General features: G+C 39.8%; 1 long non-coding RNA gene across 1 annotated transcript; it reads left to right on the plus strand.

The window, feature by feature from the left end:
* Nucleotides 1-1,440: 1,440 nt before the first annotated feature.
* On the plus strand, nt 1,441-24,268 carry LOC134759518 (uncharacterized). Its single transcript, XR_010135799.1, has 3 exons — nt 1,441-1,579; nt 13,013-13,131; nt 24,039-24,268. It is a non-coding gene; the product is annotated as an uncharacterized LOC134759518 (long non-coding RNA).
* The last annotated feature ends 1,732 nt before the right edge of the window (nt 24,269-26,000 follow it).

Raw genomic sequence — 26,000 nt, forward strand, 5'->3', positions numbered from 1 at the left:
TGAGATAATTACAGATGTATTTAATGCTATTAAAAATACACATACAAAACTAATTTTAAGTACTTTTTTATACAGTCTATAACCAAATTTGTTTTTTCTATGAATCAAAAACATGCTCAAAGTAAACAAAATAATCTCTGGGAATCACCCTTCTTTCTCTTCCACCCCCTCCTCATTATTTCAAATCGTATTTCTTCTCTTTATAAACTACTTTATTAACAATGAACTGAAAGAGTAAAATGGAATTTTAGTATAACATAAAAGTAACAGTGGATACTCAAGGGAATTTTTTGATACCTTTAAGACGGGATATTTCCCTTGACCTCTTCACAGGACTTGTGAAGGGGTAGCTCGTTTACTCAGCCCAAAGCTCTGAACCCCTCAAGAAGCGGGAGCACACAGGTGAGCAGGTGCAGGAGCCGGGGAGAACAAATGCTGGAACCATCTGGTCACTCCTCTCTGGTAGGATCAAGCTTTGAGCAGGCCTCGCAGCAGCGTCCAAACATGTTACAATGCTCTTTTAGCTCTGCCTTCCAGGAGGGGGTGTCTGTGACCCCCAGAGCCCCAGAGGGCATGTGTTACCATCAGTGCTCTTTTAGCGTTTGCTGTCCGCAGATGGCTAAGTGTTCATCACCTCAGTGGAGAGTGAGGGTCACAGCCTTTTATACTCTTCCCCTCTTGGTACTCAAGTTCTTGTCTGGCATCCAGGAAGAATCAGGTCACAAGAACCAGTTGAAGGGTGGTGTATGCGGATAATTTTATTGAGCGATGAAAGTGGCTCTCAGTGGGAAGGGGAGCTGGAGAGGGATGGAGTGAGCAGATAATCTTCCCCTGGAGTTTGGCCATGCCTGGCCAAACTCTTCTCTGAAGTCCTGCCATCAAGCCATCCCTCTGAAGTCAAGCTGCTTTTCTCCAACTGCTTCTCTTCTCTCCTCCTCTGCCGCTCCGCTCTGCTCTCCTGCCAGTGGAGCTTGGGGGTTTCATGGGTACAGGGTAGGGGGTGGGGCGGGCCATGGTGGTTTTGGAAAAGGCAACATTTGGGTGGGAAAACGGGGATGTGAAGTTCTCATTTAGGGCCTCCGGTCCAGGCTTGAGGGTGGAGTCCTCACCAGGGACCACACCCTTTTCTACGTAGTATTTCCCTGCTTCGTGTTTGTATGACCTTCACTTTCAGATTCTTGTAGAAATTAATGTAAGTATCACATATCTTCTTGCCCATGTAGCGAATCTGGTATGAGACTGGGGTTTTGGCAGATTTTTCAAATTCTTCTGATCTTGCTTAGCTATTTGCATTTGGAATAATACGTGGCAAACACCTTATTGCATGACAAGATTCTCAACACATTGTCATAGCATTCTAGAATACAGAACCTTGAGGAACCTTTTTACCTCATTGCCCAGACTTGAAGCTAAAAAATACATATACTATCTCATATGGGTGAGTATAATCTTATCCAACTCTTGAATGCTTCGTTTCCTCTATATACCCCTCCATTATGGCTGGAGTTCTTTTCTACTCCCTTACTGATCCTTCAAAAATCAGCTCAATAACACTTCCTCTGAGAAGCTTTTCCAGAGTGTAAGAATTTTCTCTTTCTATTAAAAATTATTTGAACATATTTCTAATGGCTGGGCAATCCAGCTTAGAGATCACCATACTTTCATTTGTTATTTGAGGGCATTTAGTTTTTTATTCTATATATGTTATAATAAATAGCATAGTGATGACTGGTTGATGGAAAAGCTTTGGACTACCTTGTGGAATTGTTGCATCAAAGCCTATTGTTAAGCATTACTTAATTGCTCTTTGGAAAGATTTCAGCAGTTTCTAATGACTCAGTGTATGAGTGTACCGGTCTCACTGCAGCTTCAGCAGCACTGAATATTATTGCTTCCTTAATCTTTGCCATTTAGACTAAAAAATGGTGTCCTGTTTTTAATTTATAAGAAATGAATTTTGAAGGAGGACATAGAAAACTGCATAGTCTATGTAGTCTTCCAAAGGAAAAGCATTTTGGAATAATAATAGTAGTAGTTTACTCTGTGCCGGGTACTGTTTTAAACACTTTTCGTACATTAACTTACTTAATTCTCACAACAACCATATGAGGTAGGTACATTATTCATTTTTGTACCAATAACAAAACTGAGCTCAAAAAGGTTAAGTAAGAAAACATGGGTGATAGACACTCAGATTAACTAAAGATAGAAGAAAGTACTGAGCAGTTAGGGAATTATTATTTGTGTTGTAATAGCAAAGCTATAGCTTGTTCAACCAGCACTGAGATTTTCCAAAAGAAGAAAAAAAATCCAGTGGGTAATTGTGCTAATGCGACAGGAGAATTGAGAGAATTGAACTATTCCCATTCAGCAGCCCCTCTAATTGCCCTCTGACTGAAGTTTTTGTTTTTTCTAAAGCAAGGCTCTATTAAGAGTGAAAAAGTTACTTCCAGTAGTAGAAGATATCTGCAGCATGTAGGTCCAACAAGGGATTCATATGCAGAGTATAAAACAAACACCTGCAAATTAATAAGAAAAGACCCATCAACTCAATAGAAAAATGAGCAAAACACTTAAACAGTCACTTCATAAAAGAGGATATCCAAATGGCCAATAAACATCTGAAAAGGTGCTTAACATCTTTAGTCATCAGGGAAATGCAAATTAAAACCACACTGAATACCCCACCTACCAGAATAGCTAAAGTGAAAAACAGTAGAAAATACTAAACTGTTGGAGGAGATGCAGTTCAAATAGAACTCTTGTTACTGCTACAGGGAATATGTTTAGTACAACCACTTTGTAAAAGTGTTTAGCAGTATCTGCTAAAGTTGAACACATACACTTTGACCCATTGATCTCATGCCGAGGGCATATTCTCAAAAGAAATACCCATACCAGTTCTCTTCCTCAGTTTTCACAACGTCATTTTTGCTGCAGTTATTGATCATAAAAGTCACAAGGCCAGTAACACTCAAGGTGTAAGAAAATATATTCCACCTCTTGATGGAAGCAGTAGCAAAGTTAGATGCAGAGGGGAAAGGTGGCAGAGAGGTATGATGCATTGGGGGTTGTTATTCTAACACTATACCACGTTGTTGCTTTCTCAGCCCCTAGGTATCTACCCTCTTTCTGCTAGGCAGTCTCACCTCTCCGGCAGTGATCTTGGCCAAGATTTAAGACAACCTCATGATAGGGTTTCACCAGATCATCCACATGCTCCATGGGAAAAATCCCTTGCTTTGACAGTCCCTGAGAGTGCTAGTAGATCTCAGTGTAGCAGCACCTTTCTGGTTCACCATCAGAGAGGCAGGCATTTTTGTGTTTTCTGGAATCCCTGGCCATGAGTCAGCCCCCAGGGTAACAGTCCATTTAATTTTCTCAGGCATGAGTCAGGCACCAGTCATCTCTCTCTCCAACTAAACGAAACACTCTTCAAAGATGCACTTAATGCCCCCTCACTAGGCCTGATGTTGGAAGGCGGCAATCTCCCACTCCTCCCCAGGTTGGAGATTTACAGCCTGACTACCACTGCCTCTAAATAAACTCTTCCCTAGTCTTACAAAAGCTTTTTCCTCTCAGATTCCATTTTATGATCCTTACCTGGCTAAGGAGTCTAGAGGTTGTGCAACACCTTGTAGACTTGTGTCTAAACCATTCTTTTTATAAGTTCTACATAGAGAGATGTATGTCTCACCCTCAGTTCAGTTTCTTGTTGTCTATTATACCACTTCTCAAGCAAAACTAGGCAATTAGAGTCATTTCTATCCTAAAACCCCATTTGTTAGCAGTGTACACATGATGTGTGGCTAATGTGTAGCAAAACACTATACACTAGTGTATATGTATGATAATAGAGGATATGACAAAGTTCAGTGAGACCTCTCTACCTAACTGCTTGGTGGCTGAATTGTGAAGGGGCATGACATGTGTGAGGGGTGACTGTGACTAGAAATTAGGTGGAGGGAGTTGTGTGAAATGAAGCTAGAGAGGTATGATGAGATCCATTTGTAAAAGCCCTAATACTAGTATAACCCTGGGGCAAAAAACAAATCTATTAGTCTTCCTGTATGGAAAAGTACTGTAATTTCTATTCCACCACACTGTTGATATTAAATGAGTTAATATATGTGAAAATCCTTTGGAGAAACCATGTATAGTAGACAGTAAGGGTCCCCCAAAAATGTCCATGTTCCAATCCTCAAAAATGGTAAATATTTGCCTTCTGTGGCAAAGAGGACTTGCAGACATGATTAAGGTTAAGAACTTTTAAATGGGGAAATTAACCTGGATTGTCCAAGTGGACCCAACCTAATCATGAGTCCTTCAAAGCAGAGGACCAGTCAGCAAGATAGTGGACTAAGAAGCTACAGGCCCTCCTTCTCCCACAGAGTCACCAAGTTGATAGCAGTATACCGACCAGAATACCTCTGTGGGGATGCTAAAGGTCAGTTGAGAAGCTACAGCACCAAAGTTATTGTAAAACTAAGAAGGGAGCTGGGTGTGGTGGCTTACGCCTATAACCCCAGCCATTGGGAGGACAAGGCAGGCGGATCACCTGAAGTCAGGAGTTCGAGACCAGCCTGGCCAACATGGCAAAAACCCATCTTTACTAAAAATACAAAAAAATTAGCCAGGCATGGTGGCAGACACCTGTAGTCCCAGCTACTTTGGAGGCTGAGGCATGAGAATTGCTTGAACCCGGGAGGCAGAGGTTGCAGTGAGCCAAGATCATGCCACTGCACCCCAGCCTAGGCAACAGAGCGAGACTCCATCTCAAAACAAAACAAAACCAAAACCAAAAAGGGAGTACCAGCAAAAGGGATAGGAAAAGAAGGACATTATATAGTGATGGAAAAGTCAATGCTCTAAGAAAACATAACAATTATTAATATTTATGCACCAAACCTCAGAGCACTTAAATATATGAAGTAAACTTTGACAGAATTGGAGATAGAATTAGATAGCCACATAATAGTAGGAGACTTCAATACCCCACTTTAAAAAAAAATGGAGAGAACAACCAGCAGAAGATCAATAAGGAAATAAAGAAATTAAACAACACGGTAGATCAGTTGGACCTAAAAGATATATACAAAGCACCCCACCCTAACAACAGTAGAATATACATTTTTTTCTAGGGCGCATAAAACATTCTCCAGATAAACCACATGTTAAACCACAAAACAGGTCTTAACAAATTCAAGAAAATGGACATCACAATGGATTAAACTGGAAAGCAATAGCACAAAGAATATGGAAAAAATCTACAAATATGTAGAAATTAAACAACATACTACTTTTGACCAATAGGTCAAAGAAGAAGTCACAAAGAAAATTGGAAAATACCTTGAGACAAATTAGAATGGAAACAATATTTCAAAACTTATGAGATGCAACAAAAGCAGCACTAAGAGAAGTTTATAGCTATAAATGTGTACATTAAAAAAGAAGATCTCAAATCAACAAGCTAACTTTACACCTTAGGAAACTAGAAAAAGATGAACAAACTAAATCCAAAGCTAGCAGAAGATAATAAAGATTAGAGCAGAGAGAAACTAAATAGAGAACAGAAAAACAGAAGGAGAAAATCAACAAAACTAAGAGTAGCTTTTTGAAAGGATCAATAAAATTGACAACCCTTAGCTAGATTGACTTAAAAAAAGACAGAAGACTGAAATAACTAAATATAAATGAAAGAAGAGACAGTATAATTAATGCCAAAGAGATAGAATAGTATAAGTGAATACTATGTACAGCAACAAATTGGATAATCTAGAAGGAATGGATGAATTCGTAGAAATATACAACCCACCAAAACTGAATCATGAAGAAATAGAAAATCTGAGCAGACCAATAGCAAATAAGAATATTGAGTCAATAATCAAAAACCTCCCAACAAAGAAAAGTCCAGGACCAGATGACTTCACTGGAGAATTCTACCAAACATGTAAAGACTAATTAACGTTTGTTTTCCTCAAAGTCTTCCAAAAAATTGAAGAGGAGGAAACACTTCTAAGCTTAATCTATGAGGCTATCATGACCCTGATACCACAGTGAAAGACACTACAAGAAAAGAAAACTATACACCAATATCCCTGATGAATAGTGATGCAAAAATCTTCCACAAAATACTAGCAAACAGAATGCAATAGCACATGAAGCAGATTATACGGCACAAGCAAATAAGATTTATTCCTGGACTGCAAGGATGGTTCAGCTGGTGAAAATCAGTCAGTGTAATACACCACATTTACAAAATGAAGAGCAAAAGCCACAGGATCATTTCAATGGATGTAGAAAACACATTTGACAAGATTCAACACCCTTTTATAATAAAACACTCAACAAACCAGGGATAGAAGTAAACTACTTCAACATATTAAAGGCGATTTATGCAAAGTCTACAGCTAACATACTCAATGGTGAAAGACTGAAAGCTTTTCCTCTAAAATCAGGAAGAAGGCCAAGATGCCCACTCTGGCCGCTTCTATTCAACATAGTGTTAGAATTTCTAGCCAGAGCCATTAGACAAGAAAAAGAAATAAAAGTATCCAGATTGGAAAGAAAGAAGTAAGACTACCTCTGTTGGCAGTTAACATGATCTTATATGTAGAAAACCATAAAGATTTCACAAAAAAAACTATTAGAATTAATAAATGAAGTCACCAAGTTGCAAGATACAAAATCAACACAAAAATTAGTTGCATTTCTGTACACTATCAATAAACAATCTGAAAAGGAAACTAAGAAAAATGCAATTTACAATAGCATCAAAAAGAATAAAATACTTAGGAATAAACCTAACCAAGGAGGTAAAACACTTGTATGCTGAAAATTGTAGAACATTGCTGAAAGAAATGAGAGAAGACACAAATAAATTAAAAGACATCTTGTGTTCATGGATTGGAAGACAATATTGTTAAGATGTTCAAACTACCCAAAGCAATCTGCAGATTCAATACAATCCCTATCAGAATTCCAGTGGGGGCCAGAAGCAGTGCCTCATGCCTGTAACCCCAGCTCTTTGGGAGGCCAAAGCGGGTGGATCTCTTGAGCCCAGGAGTTTGAGACCAACATGGGCGACATGGCGAAACTCATTTCTACAAAAAAATACAAAAATTAGCTGGGTATGGTGGCATGCTCCTGTAGCCCCAGCTACTCAGGAGACTAAGCTGGGAGGATCTTTGAGCCTGGGAGGTTGAGGCTGCAGTGAGCCATGATTCCACCACTACACTCAAGCCGGGGCAACACATCAAGACCCTGTCTCAAAAAAAGGAAGAAAATTCCAATGACATTTGTTGCAAAATAGAAAAATTCATCCTAAAATTCATATGGAATCTCAAGGCACCCTAAATGGCTAAAACAATTTTGAAAAAGAGTAACAAAATTGAATGACTCACATTTTCTTATTTCAAAAATTATTACAATGAGACAGTAATCAAACTGATGTGTTCTGTCATAAAGACAGACAAATAGACCAATGGAATAGAATACAGAGCCCAGAAATAAATTATCTTATATATGGGCAAATGACATTCAACAAAGGTACCAATAATAGACAATGCCAAAGGATAGTTTCTTCAACAAATGATATTGGAATACTGGGTATCTGCATGTAAAAGAATGAAATTGGATCCTTACCTTATGCTGTATACAAAAATTAACTCAAAGTGGGTTAAAGACATTAACATAAGATCTTGGTTGGGTGCAGTGGCTCACTCCTGTAATCCCAGCACTTTGGGAGGCCAAGAAGGGTGGATCGCTTGAGTCCAGGAGTTTGAGACCAGCTTGGGAAACATTACAAAACCCTGTCTCTACAAAAACTACAAAAAATTAGCTGGACATGATGGCATGCACCTGTGGTCCCAGCTCCTCAGGAGACTGAGATGGAAGGATCTCTTGAGTCTGGGAACAGAGGTTGCAGTGAGCCAAGATTGTGCCACTGGCTGCACTCCAGCCTGGGTGATAGAGCAAGACCCCATCTGAAAAAAAAAGAAAAAAGCCCATTAACATAAGATCTAAAACTTTAAAACTCCTAGAAGAAAACACAGGAGAAAGCTTCATGACATTTGACTTTGCAATGATGTTTTGGATATGACAACAAAAGCACAGGCAAGAAAAGCAAAAATAGACAAATGAGACTACATTAAATTTAAAAATTGTTGTGCATCAAAGAATACAATCAGAGTGAAAGACACCCTATAGAATGGCGAAAATAATTGCAAATCATATCTCTGATAAGGAGCTAATATTTAGAATATAAAGAACTACAACTCAACAACTGAAAAATTAAAAAATCCAATTAAAATATAGGCACAGAACTTGACTAGATGTTTCTCCAAAGATGATATACAAATAAATAAGCATATGAAAAGACACTCAGCATCACTAATTATTAGAGAAATGCAAATCAAAACCACAAAAAGTCATCACCCACACCCATTAGGATGACAACTCAAAAAAAAAAAAAAAAAAAAAACCAAAATAACAAGTGTGGTCAAGTATGTGGAGAAATGAAACCTGTGCACTGTGTTGGGATGTGAAACAGTGTGACCACTATAGAAAACAGTTTAGAGGTTCCTCAAAAAATTAAAAATAAAACTACCATATGATCTAGTGATTCCACTTCTGGATGTATATCCAAAAGAATTGAAAGCAGGGTCCCAAAGAGATAGGAGGGTCTCAATCCCATGCTCATGGCATTGCCATTCACTACCCTCAAGAGATGGAAGCAACCCAAATGTCCCTCATGGATGAATGAATAAATAAAATGTGTTATATACATACACTGAAATATTATTCAGCCTTAAAAAGGAAGGAAATTCTGTCACATTCTACAACATGGATGAAGCTTCATTGAGGACATTATGCTTAATGAAATAAGCCAGTCACAAAAAGATAAATGCTATATTATTCTGCTTATATGAGGTATCTAAAATTCATAGAAACGGAAAGTAGAATGGTGGTTACCAGGAGATAAGGGGAAGGGGGAAAACAGATGTTTAATGGGTACAAAGTTTCAGACTGAGGGGTGAAAAAGTTCTAGAGATCCGTTTCACAGGAATGTGAGTATACTTAACACTATTGAACTGTGCAATTAAAAATGGTTCAGATTGTAAATTTTATGTTTTTTACCACAATTCAAATAAAATAGGTAAATACAAAAGAGAACTCTTCCTAACTATGGTCAAAGAAAGTGATGCGACAACAGAGGAGTCAGAGAGATGCTGGTTTTGAAGATGGAGGCAGGAGATTATGAACCAAGGAACATGGGTGGGCTCTAGAAGCTGGAAAAGGCCAAGAAATGTGTTCTTCCTTATAGCTTCCAGAAAGGATTACAGTGCTGCTAACAGCTTGGTTTTAGGAATTCTGACTTACAACACTAAGGTAATAAATTTGTGTTGTTTTCAGCCACTAAATTTGTGATAATTTGTTACAGTAGCCACAGAAAACTAATACACCATGTCAGCTTTGAGTGGCAGAGTAATGAAGCACAGGCTCTGGAGCTCAACTGCTTAGGTTCAAATGCTAGCTCTGCCACTCTCTAGCTTTGTGAACCTGTTTACTTAATCTCTCTGTGTCTCAGGTTCCTCATCCATAAATTGTTTTTTTTTTTTTTCCCTTGGGATGGGGGGCGGGGCGGTTTTGGAGTCTCACTCTGTCGCCGGGCTGGAGTGCAGTGGCACCATCTTGGCTCACTGCAATCTCCACCTCATGGATTCAAGCCATTCTCCTGCCTCAGGCTCCTGAGTAGCTGGGATTACAGGTGCATGCCACCACACCCAGCTAATTTTTGTATTTTTAGAAGAGATGGGGTTTCACCATGTTGGCCAGGATGCTCTTGATCTCCTGACCTCGTGATCCACCCACCTTGGCCTCCCAAAGTGCTGGGATTACAGGCATGAGCCACCGCGTCCGGCCTGTTTTTGTTGTTGTTGTTGTTTTATGAGATAAAGTCTCACTCTGTCGTCCAGGCTGGAGTACAATGGCGCAATCTTGGCTCACTGCAACCTCTGCCTCCCGAGTTCAAGCAATTCTCCTGCCTCAGCCTCCCGAGTAGCTGGGATTATAGGTGCCCACCACCATGCCCAGCTAATTTTTGTATTTTTAGCAGAGACAGGGTTTCACCATGTTGGTCAGGCTGGTCTTGAACTCCTGACCTCAGGTGATCCACCCACCTCGGCCTCTGAAAGTGCTGGGATTACAGGCGTGAGACCACATCCGGCCCATAAATTGGGGTTATTAATAGTACTTCATGAAGTAATGGGGAGGATCAAGGCAGTTAAGTCACCTGAGATACCTAGTACAGTTTCTAGTAGACAGTAAGTAGCCAATATGTTTTACCATTACTATACTATTCAACAAGACTAAAGTGTCATACAACTGCAAGGTACTTCTGTTCCTTTTATATTTATTGTTGTTACTATTCTAAGAAAAAAGATGAGTCCCAGTCTGATATGCATAAAGTGTTTGTGTAATTCATTTCGCAAAAAGTAAGAAGGATAATTTTTTTACACCAAGCTATATTAACCAAACCTCATTCTTAAACTTTTGGAGTCATTTTTCTTCTAATGAGATAAGGCATACTAATAGGCACAAGGCTCACTATGCTTCTTTAGCCTTTTCAATATTTATTCTCCTAACGTGCCTCATGTATTCAGGCCATCTAGACTATTACCAATTCCAGGATATACTCTGTGCTTTCTAATATCACCACATTGTTCTGCACATTCTTTTTAGAGGGCTCTTGGTTCTGTACTGGCAGAAAGTTCACTGGCATCTGTGAGAATGTATATGTATGTACTTCTTTATTTAGAATTAGATCCTGGAGTGATTCAGGAATGGTGAACTAACCTGTGTGCCAATTTACAAATTCCTTTCCTCTCATTTAATTTTCACCTCCACCCCGACCTCCAAATGCCCCTAGAGCCCTTAAGGGAAGAAACAGGAGGTATTACAAAAAAGTAAGAGATCCTCTCTGAATGTCTAAATCACTGGGTTGCCTGCTCAGCTTCCCTCTGGTAGAAAGGGGGAAAAGTCAACTGACTTGAGAGGACACATGGTCTCTGAGCCATCTTTGTGCCATGATTGCTGTCTCATTTTCCCTAAGAGCTGAATGGATTTCACCAGTTTTTACATAAGTAATATGACATTTTGGAGGGTTGGGCTGTTGGAGGGTTTTTTCACTACCCACCTATCAGAAGTGGGTTAAGAAGCCACTGTTGGCTTCTCAATTATAATTAAGATTGTTAAGGTGACTTGACCCTGTTGGTGTGTAATTAATAATGCAGCCTTCAAAAGATATAAATGCTCTTTTAATTAGCATGGTAAGACAAAAGGGAAGATACACTCTTACACAAAGGAATAAGAAGCTTATTACACAAAACGGTTTGGATTTTGTTTTGGGGTTTTTTTACTTTTCATTTGGAATGTTTAAACGTATACAAACAGATTAATATAATATACCTTGATATATTCCATGACCCAACTTCAACCATTATGGACATGCTGCCATTCTTGTTTATCTAGACCACCACTCATTCCCAGTCCCAGCTAGATTTTTTTTTTATGGTCCTATTTTTCTGAGGTGAATGTTTCTACATTGAAATACACACATATTTTTAACTGTGCAACTTTGACAAACGATATGCCTATGTGAAGCACTCCCCTGTCAAGATATAGAACATTTCCATTATCCCAGAAATTCCCTTGTGTCATTTCCTGTCAATCCCTCCTCTTTTCAGAGGCAAGACCATAGTTTTGCCTGTTCTAGAACAACATACAAATGGAATTATGTAGGATATACTCTGTTGTGTCTGGCTTTTATCACTATAATATCAGAGCTTTCTGTGCATGGTGGCATGTATAAGTAATTTGTGGCTTCCCATTGCTGAAACGTATTCTATTGTATGATGTCATCCACAACCTCCAGGATGGCTCCTTTTTAGTCCCCTCCCATATTGAATAGGGGACAAAATATTGGTCTGTGTTACCAGTAGGACATAGATGAAATGACGGTGTGTGACCTCTGAGGCTAGGCCATAAAAGACATTGCTGCTTCCACCTGCTTTCCCTGGGATCACTCATATTGGGGAAGGCCAGTCACCATGTCATGGGGACACTAAAGCAATCAGCAGAGAGGCCCATAGGGGGAGAAACTGAGGTCTCTTGCCAACAACCAGCACTGTGTAAAATAGATCTCCAGTCATTGTCAAGCTTCCAGCCTGGCCAAAATGTTAACTGCATCCTCATGAGGGACTTCAAGCCAGAACCACCCAACAAAGCTGCTCCTGAATTCATGACCTACAGAAACTATGTTCATGAGAGATATGGGTCTGCAGTTTTTCTTTCTTATAATTAGGCATTAGGGAAATGCTGACCTTATAAAGTAGTGAGTTAGAAAGTGTTCCCTCTGCTTCTGTTTTCTGTAACAGTTTGTAAAGAACTGGTATCTTCTGTTCCTTAAATCTTTGGTAGACTTCACCAATGAAACCATCTAGGCTTGGTAATTTCTGTTTGGAAGGTTATTAATTATTGATTCAATTTTTAAAATAGGAAGCCCTGTTCCGATTATCTCTTTTTCCTTGTGTGAGTTTTAGTAGATTGTGTCTATGCAATAATGGCCAATGGCCAGGTCAAGGGTGGAACAGGACACAACCAGCAGAAAAGCCCTGAGGCAGGAAAGAGCTTGACATGTTAAAGTAAGGGAAAAGTGGCTCTTTTGTCTGGACCCTAGTGAGACAAGGAGGTGGGAGAATCAGGCAGAAAGAGACTAGACCGATGAGCTTTGCCTTGTCAGAATTTAGGACTCTATCTTACGGCAATGGGAAATCACTGACAGCTTTTACAAATCTCCTTGAATCTGAGATGTAGCCACATTCTGAAGTCCTCATTCTCTTTAAGATCTGCATTCTGCAAAGCCAAAAAATCTGTCTGGGGAAGTTCAGCAATGACTAATACGCGAGTAGATCAACAGGCAAACATTGATTTCTTTTTTTTTTTGGCACAGGTATTAAAGCAGTTGTTCTCAACGTTGGCCTCAAAGTGGAATCACCTGGGGAGTTTTGAAAATTCCTACTTCCTTGAAACCCCAATTTTAGAGACTTGATCTAACTTGTCTGAGATAAGGTAGGAGCATTTCTAAATGCTTCTCAGTAATTCATATGTGGAGCCAAGGTTGAGAACCATTGGCAGGGAAGCTAGAATGCTCACAGTTTTAATAATTTGTATTCTACCATGTATGCATTCATTTTCAGAAACAAGTTTTAACAATAGCCAATATGTTTGCCAGGAGCTATACTTAGTGCTTCAAAAAGGTAGACTTTTTAAATTGTCATGACAGCTCCTCAAGAATTTTCTTACATACAATTAAATTTTTTTAATCCTATTTTCCCCCATTGGATAGATAAGGAAACTGAGATATAGAATTTGAATAATTTGCCCGAGGCTTCATCACTAATAAACACAAGAGCTGGCATTTGAACTCAGGAAGTATGGCTCCTAAGTCCTCTTTTGCATCTACTGTTCTCAAACCTCTATTTATGGAGTCAAAATGAAGATGACAACCTGCTTGCTTTCTACATTGCCAGCACAAAGAAAGAGAACTGCTTCTTGTAATTCAGGTCCTCCAAAAACCAGACCCAAGCCCAACGGGAAAAAGTCATAAAATAATAATCTCCACCAAAAGGGAAGAAATTTTATATTTATATATTTTTAAACCACATAATGAAATTCGAGTGTTATAAAGAAAAATTACTAGAAATATAAAAAATATGAATCCCCAATTAAATATATTGGTAGGTAACTTGAAAAAGAAGTAGGTCACTGTAGTGGCCTAGAAGGTAAAGTAGAAGAACTCTCTTAAGGCATACAGCAAAAAAAAGTGATATGGAAATTAGGAGAGAAAAGATAAGCAGCTGGAGGAAAAAGTCGAGAGGTCTAGTATATAAAATATAGGCATTCTAGATACACAAAAGAAACATTGCAGGAGGGCTAAATACCTAATTTTATAAATTAAAAGAGCTCCCAGAAATCCAAGGTAGACTAAATTGATGAAAAATGATATATGTAAAATCAGGTAAAATTCCTGAACTTTGAAAAGCAAATATTACTTGCTACCATTTAGAAAGAAAAAGTTGTCAAAAAAGAAAAAGAATCAGACTTGCATTGTACTTTGTTGGAAACTTGAAAGCAGTGGAATATCATCTTTAGAGAAAAGGCAAGATTCTCTACCTAGCTATGCTATGTGAAGTATATCCTAAGCCCCCTGACTGACTGAATGGACCCCTCTTGGCCAAGGAGAACCCAGAAAAACTAAAAATTAAATTTCTAGGCCATGACAAGACAGGAAGTCAGTCACACCTCAGTATACCCCTTTGTTCATTAACTGTTACCAGATCTTTTCTTTCTTTCTTTTTTTTTGAGACGGTGTCTCGCTTTGTTGCCATGCTGGAGTACAATGGCACGATCTCAGCTCACTGCAACCTCCGCCTCCCGAGTTCAAGTGATTCTCCTGCCTCAGCCTCCCAAGTAGCTAGGTAGCTGGGACTACAGGCGTGTGCCACCATGCCCAGCTAATTTTTTTTTTTTTTTTTAGTAAAGATGGGGTTTCACCATGTTGGCCAGGATGGTCTTGATCTCTTGACCTCATGATCCATCCATCTTGGCCTCCCAAAGTGCTGGGATTACAGGCATAAGCCACCACGCCCGGCCCTGGATCTTTTCTTAAGAGTTAAACAGAAAGCAGCCTTGGCAAACAAAGAATGGAAAACCCTTCCACTGACTTCAGCTTCAACCACCACCTGACACTATGGCCAGACTCCCCTCCCTTTTGCAGTTGAGACATGGCAGCTTACCAGTTTCACAAAGTGTTCCTTCCTGATAAATAACCACTGACCATGGGCTGTTTCCGGCCGGTTTACAGAGGCTATCCACACAGCACCTCTGTGTCCTAAGTTTCACATTTCGATGTATAGGGCCTAATTTTACTGCATTTTAACATTAGGTCTCCACCCCAAAGTGAACATGAAACATATGTAACATGTATGTTTGCTTACCATGCATGACGCAACCCCCACTTCATGAATATTTATAGTTTCTCCTTTAGCCTGTTAAATATGTGTTTAGCCAACCCATTTAGCATAAAACTCCTGTCCCACCCTACCTCCCTCAAAGTGTGCTTTTGGTCTTAGCTGGAGGCTCTGCTTCCCAGCCTACAGGTTGCAGCCTTACTCAAGAAATAAAGTTCTCCTTTCCAGATTTATAGATCTCATGGTTTTTAGGTTGACAGATATAATTTCTCAAAGGGAAAAAAGGTCTTTGAGAATGTGCAATAATTCAGAGGGTCACTCACATGACACATCTGAGAAAGATATTAAAGAAAAGACAATTTATTTTGAGGTGTACAAGCACCTCAAAATAGTGAGAAGAGAGAAAAAACAGAATGAGCAAAAATACACCCTGCCATGTACGTGCATAGTTATATGTAAATGAATAAGAATATACTGGGTGTATTAGTCTATTCTCACACTGCTGTAAAGAACTACCTGAGGCCGGACGCGGTGGCTCACACCTGTAATCCCAGCACTTTGGGAGGCCAAGGCAGGCAGATCACCTGAGGTCAGGAGTTCAAGACCAGCCTGGCCAACATACCGAAACCCTGTCTCTACTAAAAAATACAAAAAAAATTAGCCAGGCATGGTGACGGGCACCTATAATCCCAGCTACTTGGGAGGCAGGAGAATCGCTTGAATCCAGGAGGCGGAGGTTGCAGTGAGCCGAGATGGTGCCATTGCACTCCGGTCTGGGCGACAAGGCGAGATTCTGTCTCAAAAAAAAAAAAAAAAAAAAAAAAGTAAATATAAAAGCTGTTCAAAAGATTAAAATGATAAAGTTAACAAGATAATAGGCAAAATATCTCAAGCAAATGCAAACAAGAAAGCAGAAATGACACCAATAATATAAGAGTAAGTGGAATTTAAGATCAAAAGCACTAAACAGGATAAAGATTGACATTATGTACTTTTTAAAAGGCACAATATGGCCAGGCGCGGTGGCTCATGCCTGTAATCCCAGCACTTTGGGAGGCCAACGCAGGCAGATCATTTGAGGTTGAGAGTTCGAGACCAGCCTGGCCAACATGGTGAAATCCCGTCTCTGCTAAAAATCCAAAAATTAGCCAGGCACTGTGGCATGTGCTTTTAATCCCAGCTACTCAGGATCTTGAGGCAGGAGAATTGCTTGAACCCAGGAGGTGGAGGTTACAGTGAGCCGAGATTGCACCACTGCACTCCAGCCTGGGTGACAGAGGGAGACTCTGTCTCAAAAATAAATAAATAAAATAAAAAATAAAAGGTACAATTTATGAAAAAGGTATAATTTTATTGTACTTATTTTATTTATTTTTTTAGAGACTGGGTCTCACTCTGTCACCCATGCTGGTGTGCACTGGCATCATCATAGCTCATTGCAATCTTGAACTCTTAAACTCGTGATCCTCCTGCCCCAGCCTCCCAAGTAGCTAAGACTACAGGCGTGTGACACCATGCCCAACTAATTTTTAATTTTTTTTTTTTTTTTGTAGAGACAGGAGCTTGCTATGTTGACCAGGTTGGTCTTGAATTCCTGGCCTCAATCAATCCTCCTGCCTTGGCCTCCTGAAGTGTTGGCATTACAGGCATAAGCCGCCATACCCGGCCTGAAAAAGGTAGAATTTTAAAATTCTATACACCAAACATCAGGCTGGTAAATTATGTAAAGCAAAAACACTAGAAATGCATAATATAGAGAAGTATTTAGTGGAAGACATAAGTATATTTCTCTTAGAATTGATCAATTCTAGGGGAACTACACAATAAATTACCTTGCTTTAATAGCTACATTTAGAATCTTATATTACTCTAACAGACAATATTCTCTCTTTTTTTGTATGTCCTTAGAACATTTACATATACCATGTATTTTCTCATGAAGAATATTTAAAAAAAAAAATAACAAATTTTAAAAAGTAGAGATACTAGTGACTACCTTCTCAGATAATAACACAATAAAAATTAGGAGAAAACCAAAGGTAAGTTATAAGCTATTTTGGAAGCAGTGAAAAGAAGACTGCATACCAAAACTTATAGGACATTTGAAAGCTGAATCCAGAATGAAATGTTTGCCATTAAATAAATTTATTATTAAATAAGAAAAACAAACAGGAACTAATTTTTTATCTTAAAAATTAAAAATTAACAAAGTATACTGAGACACGAGGATTTTAAAAAATAATCTAGTGGCCAAAATCAGTGAAACAGAGAACAAACAAAAAAAATAGAAAGTGTGCATAATTAAATAAACTGGTTCTTTGAAAACAAAATAAACTCATGAGTCTGATAAAGTAAAATGGATACAGCAAAATAGACACAATTAGGCATGAAAAAGAAGACATACTATATATTCAGCAAAGAGGAAAATAATTATGAGGCTACAAGGGGACTTCAAAAAGTTCATGGAAAAAAATGGATTAAAAGATAAAAATAAGCAGGAGGCTCACTTGAGGCCAAGGAGTTTGAGATCAGCTTGGGCAACAAAGAGAAACCTTGTCTCTACAAAAAGAAGAAAGATAAAAATAAAAATTACAAACTTTATTTCTCAACATGAGTTCCATCAAGTGCAAGACAGTTTTGTAAGCAATCATACCAGCCATTTAGTCCATCCCTAAAGAACTGAGGGTCCTGGGAATTTAACCATGTTGATGCAGTCTTTTTTACATTATTTACTTAAGGAAAATGAGTGTCCTTTACAGACTTTTTAAGATAAAGATACAAAAATAAGTAAGAAGGAGCCACATCAGGACTGTAAGGTGGATGCCTAATGATTTCCCATCAATACTTTCACAAAATTGCCCTTATTTGATGAAAGGAATGAGCAGGAGCATTATTGTGGTGGAGAAGGACTTTGGTAAAGCTTTTCCAGATGTTTTTTCTGCCAAAACTTTAGGTAACTTTCTCAAAACACTATCATTATAAACAGATGTTATTGTTCTTTGGCACTCCAGAAAGCCAACAAGCAAAATTCCATGAGTATTTCAAAAAACTGATGCCATGACCTCTGCTCTTGACTAGTCCACTTTTGCTTTGACTGGACCACTTCCACCTCTTGGTAGCCATTGCTTTGATTGTGCTTTGTCTTCAGGAGTGTACTGGCAGAGCCATGTTTCATCTCTAGTTACAATTCCTTGAAGAAGTACGTCAGAATCTTGATCCCACTTGTTTAAAATTTTCATGGAAAGCTCTGCTCTTTTTTGCACCTCTGCTCTTGTTTGCAACTGATCTGGTGCAACAGTTTTGGCACACATGAAATGGAAAGTTTGCTCAACTTTTCAGTCAGAATTGCGTAAATGGAACCAATTGAGATGTCTATGGTATTGGCTATTGTTTGTGCTGTTATTCATCACTACTGTTCAGTTAGGGCACAAACATGATTAATATTTTCCTCAAAAATTGGATGATCTTCCACCACAGACTTCATCTTCAATATCATTTCTTCCCATCTTAAAAGAAGCTATCCATTTGTAAACTGCTGATTTCTTTGGGGCATTGTCCTCATATACTTTTTGGAAAGCATCAATGATTTCACCATTCTTCCACTCAAGCTTCCCCATAAATTTGATGTTTGTTCTTGCTTCAATTTTAGCAGAATTCATGTTGCTTTGATTGGGGCTCTTTTCAACCTGATGTCGTATCTTTCTTAGTGCCTCAAATTAGATCCTGTTCAGACATGTTATAACAAGTTAGTACAAGTTTGCTTTGGTGCAAACAAATTTTGGAATTTGTGCATAGTTTTTTTGTAATATGCATTTTTTATGAATCTTTTGAAGTCTTACTACCAGCAATTTTACAGCAACAAATTTGAAAGCCTTAAGCAAATGAATAATTTTTTAGTCAACTATGTGACCAAAAATTGGTACTCTGTAAAAAATTGCAGTCTTTACAAAAGAGGTAGTGCTATGGACTAAATTGTGTCCCCTAAAAATTCATATATTGAAGCCCTAATCCCCAATATTTGGAAACAGGGCCTATAACAAGGGAATTAAGAGTGGGACCCTAATATGATAGGGTTGATGCCTTATAAGAAAAGGGGGCTTGGCTCGGTGGCTCATGCCTGTAATCCCAACACTTTGGGAGGCCGAGGCAGGCGGATTACAAGGTCAAGAGATCAAGACCATCCTGCCTAATATGGTGAAACTCTATCTCTACTAAAACTACAAAAATTAGCTGGGCGTGGTGGTGCATCCCTGTAATCCCAGCTACTCAGGAGGCTGAGGCAGAAGAATCACTTGAATCCGGGAGGCAGAGTTTGCAGTGAGCCGAGATCGCACCACTGCACTCCAGCCTGGCAACAGAGTGAGACTCCATCTCCAAAAAAAAAAAAAAAAAGAACACAGGTAAAAAAGATAAGGAGGAGTCATCAGAGCTCTCTCTCTTGCTTTCTGCCATGTGAGGACACAGTGAGAAGACAGTCATCTACCAGAGAGTCCTCACCAGGAATTGAACCAACTGGCACTTTGATCTAGGACTTTCCAGTCTCCAGAACTCTGAGAAATACATTTTTGTTGTTCAAGCCACCCAGTCTGCAGTATTTTGTTATGATAGCCCAATCAGACTAAGAGAGATTTTGGTTGCAGAAGTGGGGTGCTGATGTACAAATATCTAAAAATGTGGAAGTGGCTTTGAAACTGGGTAATGGATAGAAGCTAGAGAAACTTTGAGGTGCATGATAGAAAAGGCCTGTATTGCCATGAAGAGACTGTTGGTAGATGCTCAATGGTTCCTAGGTAGCCATGGCCAACCCAGTTTCTCCCCTTTTTTCTTCTTACCTGGAGTTCTCAGAATGATAGAATGTGATGGGAATGCAGTATCCTAAAATAGGGAGGACCTTCCCCAAACAGCCCAAGCCTTGTTTCTATCCCTCTGAGGAAATGTAACATCTTGAATTAGGGAGAGACTGAACAGGACAGCCTGAGCTTTGTTCCCTTCTCCTCTAGAATCAGGGTGTCCTTTAAAGCTTTGCCCAGTGATATATTTTTCTCTGAAAGTATATGACCCAGTGTTGGCCACCTTTCTGTGTCCCTCAGCTGTGGTGCAAATGAGGCACATGTCGTTGAGACTCCATCCATTCCAGGCAGATTTTTTTGAGCCTTGGGGGGAAGCTCATGATGGATCCTAGGCTTCTTTTGCCCCTTGCTGCCTATCTGTAAGTAATAAATCTGTTTCATATAACCTGTTGCATGTTAGTGTGTTTTGTCTTATGGACTCAGGTAATCCTGGAGCCCAGCATGCAGTGGGTGGAAGTATTCAGACTCCTATTCCTGTTGGTTGGTATAATGGAGGATCTTTGCTGTCCTCCACATAGCGGGAGTCCTCCCTTGAGATTGGTTATTAGTAAGACTGCTTGACAAAATTGGTGCAGTGAGCAGGGTCCAGTCTGACAGAACGATGACTTTATTGGAGAAACAGGGGGAGTGATAAGCCTTAGTACTCAGCCCTGGATAGAGATGTCAGCCGAGGGATATAGGGTCTAAACATGCAACTGGATGATTTATGAGGAAGAAAGAATAACAAGTGGAATGTAGATTACATAACTCCTGCCCCTTGCCTCACAGATGTGAGGGAGCTGGCTATATGGACTGAAGCAACAGGAAGAAATGTGGAAACAGGGAAGCATGTGCTCAGTCCCCTGGCTGTTGGGCATTTATGTAATCACTCATTTCTGGAGCTGGAGAGTTCAGGAATTGGGTACTCAGATGGACCCTGAGACACAGGGAACAAGAATGAAGTCCTCAGATGGTCCCTGAGGCATCTAAGAGGGAACCAACAAGTGCAACGTGTGCCTTCACAGGAAGGGAAACTTATGATCTAAGGGACAGATATGGGGAAAAAAAACAAGAAAGGACATATTATCTTGGCTATCTTAGATGGTTGTTCAGGGGGAACAGAACATTTTGCTCTCCTGAAAAAAAATGGCACAAGTAGGGATGGGAGCCAGGTCTCCACATTCCCATTGGAGGCCAATGGCCCTATACTTCTGTCAAGATAAAAGGAGAAAAAATAAACCATTATATCAAGAAGTTTTGGGAGAATGTGGTAATCCATGGTGCTTATCTGCTGGTAGAGTTTATCTCCTTACAGGTGGGGCACTTTGGGCCATTTCCAGTGCTAGTGACCATGGTTACAACCTCTGAGTACATTATAGGCATTGACATTTCAGCTGCTTGTGACACACAATATCACCACCACCTAAGGGGTTATGCCTCCTGACAGCTAAGAATTCAAGCCTTAGCAGTGGGGCATATCCACTCTTGCCTGCCACTCAAGTGTCTGAAGCTCCAATGGGTTATTCAACAAAAGTAGTGCTGCATACTAAGTAGAGAACAGGATATTATTGAGTTAATTCAAAATTTACTATAGAGAAAAATGTTACAACCCATCCTGTTACAATGTAACAGCCCAATTTTGCTGGTCAAAAATACCTTACAGGTATGAAGATTAACAATGGACTGTCACGTGCTGAATGTCAAGTCCACTTGGACAGGAAGACAAAAAAAAAAAAAAAAAAGAGTATCCCAGATATGGTCATGGAAAATGTTTAACCTTGGCAGTACCCACTCATAAAAAGGAGGCCCAATGGCTGGTAGGCCACTTTGACTACTAGACACAGCATGTACCCTACTTGGGTGTTTTTTGTGTTCCTTTAGTCAAAGTGACTAGCAAACTTAACTTTGAATGGGGCCCTTTGCAGCAGAAGACCTTGGAAGTCATTTAACAAGCCATGGCTCAGGCACTACCTTGAAAACCTTTAGAGACTGCTAACCTGATGAAATTACAAATGTTTGCAACCTCCGTGCATGTTGATTAGAGTTTGTGGCAACAGAAAACTGCCACTGAGATATACCAGCCTGTGAGATTTTGGATATGTAGGTTACCTGAGACAGCCACCAGATATACATCTTTTGAAAGGCAATGTCTTGCTTGTTATTGGACACTGGTGGAGACTGAGCAACTTATGGCAGGGGTGCCACATGTGACAATGCAACCTGAACTTCCCATTCTTACTAGGGTGCTCACAAAACCCCAAAATAAAATTGGATCAGCTCAACAAAGCTCCATTATCAAATGGAAATGGTACAGTCAAGATTGGGACCAACTGGAACCCCAAGGGACCAGTAGGCTCTATGAACAAATGGCTAGCTTACTAGAAAGGACCAAGGAATGTTTAAGGTGTGCTTTGACTCTTCCTGTGGCCACTTGAAGCCCAAGACTCAGAGGATGCCTACTGACAGTATGACATGGTTTACTGATGACTGCAAAACAACAAGCAGATTGGGTCCACTGGACCGGGGCTACCATCTGGCCAATGTATGGCCATCTTTTGACTGAGACTAAACATGAACATTCTGCCAATGGTCTGCACTAGGTGCAGTGGTGATGGCCATGCAAGCCACCCCTACAATCATATCTTGCTACATTTTCACTGATTCATGGGCTGTTGCTAACAGCCTAGCCATCTGGTCAGGAGAATGGCAATTGAATGACTGAATATTAAAGAACCCACTGTCAGGGGACAAGAACTATGGCAACAGCCTTCTACCTGGAAGGGACAAATATACAGATGCTTCTCCACTTACAATGTGGTTATGGCCCAATAAACCCATTGTAAGTTGAAAAGATCATAAGTTGAAAATGCATTTAACACACCCTAACATACGGAATATCATAGTTTAGCCTGGCCCGCCTTAAATGTGCTCAGAGCACTTACATTAGCCTGCAGTTGGGCAAAATCATCTAACATAAAGCTTATTTTATTTTATTTTTAATTTAATTTAATTTCTTTTTTTGAGATGGAGTCTCGCTCTGTTGCCCAGGCTGGAGTGCAGTGGCGCGATCTCGGCTCACTGCAAGCTCTGCCTCCCGGGTTCACACCATTCTCCTGCTTCAGACTCCCGAGTAGCTGGGACTGCAGACGCCTGCCACCATGCCCAGCTAATTTTTTGCATTTTTAGTAGAGATGGGGTTTCACCATGTTATAATAAGATGTTGAATATTTTGTGAAATTTATTGAATACTGTACTGAAAGTGAAAAACAAAATGGTTATATGAGTACTCAAAGTATAGTTTCTACTGAATATGTATTCTTTGCACCATTGTAAAGTTGAAAAATCATGATTCAAAGCATCATTAGTTAGGTATGTCACTTGAGTAGATACTGAGACTACCATAGCTGTCCTTGAAAAGAACCTATGTCATGTTTTTGGATACCTATGGGACTTCTTTCTGGTTAAAGAACATCCTTCACTCCCCCAGCAACATGACAATGAATATACTCTAGTGGAATATGATGGACTTTACATGCACCCCATCATCTGCAGATGAATGGAGCTATTCAACAATGAAACAGCTGACTCACAAAGCAACTGAAGAAAGAGCATTAAGGAGCTCTTGTAGTGGGTTGGTACTTCCATTTGACTAGGGCAGTACGGACACTAAACACTGCACTCCATCACAAGACAAACACAGCAATGCAGCATATGTTGGCAAACACTGAATTTGTTTGGGGTGGAGGTGGACCAGGTAGCAGCCCACTTAGGCTGCACCTATGAAATTCCAATCTTGGTGTTCCTGATCATTCATTTTCCTTTAAAGTGCACATCTTGGGGGTGGTTTATGGTTCACACAATAGTACTCCAGACAGAATTTTCTAACTCTTATCGGGAAGTAATGCTTTCCCTGGCATCCTTCCTTCTATGGGATCCCACAGAGGTGGGTGGTATCAGAATGTCACCCTTTCCTGGACTAGATGGCTGAGGCCAAAAGATCTGGGTCAAACAACAAGGGCAATCAATGGATGCCTGCAGAGGTAGTGGGCTCAGGACAGGGACAGACAGACTGAGTCATTACACCAACTCAGTGCAATCCCTGTCTGATAGGCAGAGAACATCTGAGGCTGAGGAAAGGAGGAAGGGGAACTATCTTGTCAATTTGTTCTTTCTATAGGATCATGGAAGCAGAGGCCTGGAATCATGGGACCTTTGTGAGGTTTTCCCAAGCTGGGGACACTATGACATAGTGTTGGATTTGCCATCCTGGACCTTACTCTGTCACTGACCAGAGTGACTCCCTTGTCCTGCCAGTGGTCAACTATGCTGGCAATCCTAACACAATGTATTCTAGGCTTCTTTTGTCTTCCTCTGCTTATCCGTAAGTAATAAATCTGCTTCATGTAACTTGTTGCATGTTAGTGTGTTCTGTCTCATTGGCCTCAGGCAATTGTTAACACTGCAGCCTGTGATGCAGTGGGTTGAAGTGTTTAGAATCCTATTCTTAGTGGCTGGCATAGTGATGATCTTTGTTGTCCTTTCTGCAGTGGGCATCTCCTTTTGGGATTGGTTATTAGTGAACCTGCTTCACAATAGAAATATGAACATCGAAGGAGATTCTCTTCCAGAGAAGAAAAGAGGAGAGCTGGAGAGAAGGCCTCCATCTTCTCAGATAAAATATAAATAATCATGAGCAGAATATTCGCAGAAATATGGTGTTAAAGGCCATCCTGGTGAGATCTCAGATGAAAATGAGGAACATGTTATTGGAAACTGGGGAAAGGTGATTTTTGTTATGAAGTGGCAAAGAACTTGGCCAAAGTATGTTCTGTTTTGCGGAAGAAAAACTTGCCAGCAATGAAACTGGAATCTTTAGCCGAGGTACTTTCTAAGTAAAGTGTTGGAGGTGTGGCTTGTTTCCTCCTGAGTACTATAGCAAAATGCGAGAGGAAAGAGATGAATTACAAAGGGAATTTTTAAACAAAAGAAACAAAAAGATTTGAAAAATTCTCAACCATCCATATTGCAAAAAAAAAAAAAATCAAACTTTGTTCTAAAGGGAACATCAAAGATGTGGCTAGATTATCACTTGATAAAGAGTTTATGGGATTCTATTAGCAGAAACACTGCCAGTTTGAACTGAAGGGAATGGAAATGGGATAAAATAAAGGCTGCCAAATTTTTGGAATTCTACAGGACAAGATCATAGAGCTATTTGGCTGCAAATGCTTGCTCTTCTTCAAGAAAATGGGAGAATAACCCAAAGGTGATTTCAGTGATCACCAGGGCTGCCACTCCCACCACAGGTCCAGGAGGGAAGGATGTTTCCTATTGGGTTTCAGAAACTGGGGTACTTACAGAGAGCCACATGGAAGGGGCCCTGGCAGAAAGCCATAGGGGCAGGGCCCTGGGAGAGCCCAAGGGATATGACCACCACACAGAGCCATGGGGGTGACACTGTCACCCCATGGGTCCAGAAGATGGGACCACCACTTCAGTGGATCTGGAAGATGGAGCATCAAACAAAAGAGGATTATTTTCCTTTTTTATTATTTCAACTTTTATTTTAGATTTGGGGGGTGCATGTGCAGGTTACATGGGTTTATTGTGTGATGCTTAGTTTGGGGATATGATTAATTCCATCACTGAGGTAGTAAGCATAGTAACCAATAGTTAGTTTTTCAACCCTTGTCCCCTTCTACCCTCCTTTGTCTAGTTTTCTGTGTGTATTGTTGCAATCTTTATGTCCATGAGTACTCAATATTTAGTTTCCATTTATAAGTGATAGCATGCAACATTTGTTTTTCTGTTTCTGCATTAATTAGCTCAGAAAAATGTCCTCTAGCTGTATCCATGTTGCTACAAAGGACATAATTTCGTTCTTTTTTATGGTTGCATGGTTCCACAGTTTTCCATGGTGTATATGTAGCACATTTTATTTAGAGTATAATTCTTTAGCCTTAAGGTCTAATGGAATTTGCCTTGCTAGGTTTTAGACTTGTTTGAGACCTATCACCATTCTTACTTTCCAATTTATCTCTTTTGGAATGGGAATGTCTATCCTATGCCTGGCCTATCATTGCATTTTGGAAACTTGTCTGGTTTCACAAGTTTACAGTGGGAGAGGAATTTTGCCTCA

Source organism: Pongo abelii, chromosome 10 (assembly GCF_028885655.2).
Source record: "Pongo abelii isolate AG06213 chromosome 10, NHGRI_mPonAbe1-v2.0_pri, whole genome shotgun sequence".
Lineage (NCBI taxonomy): Eukaryota > Metazoa > Chordata > Mammalia > Primates > Hominidae > Pongo > Pongo abelii.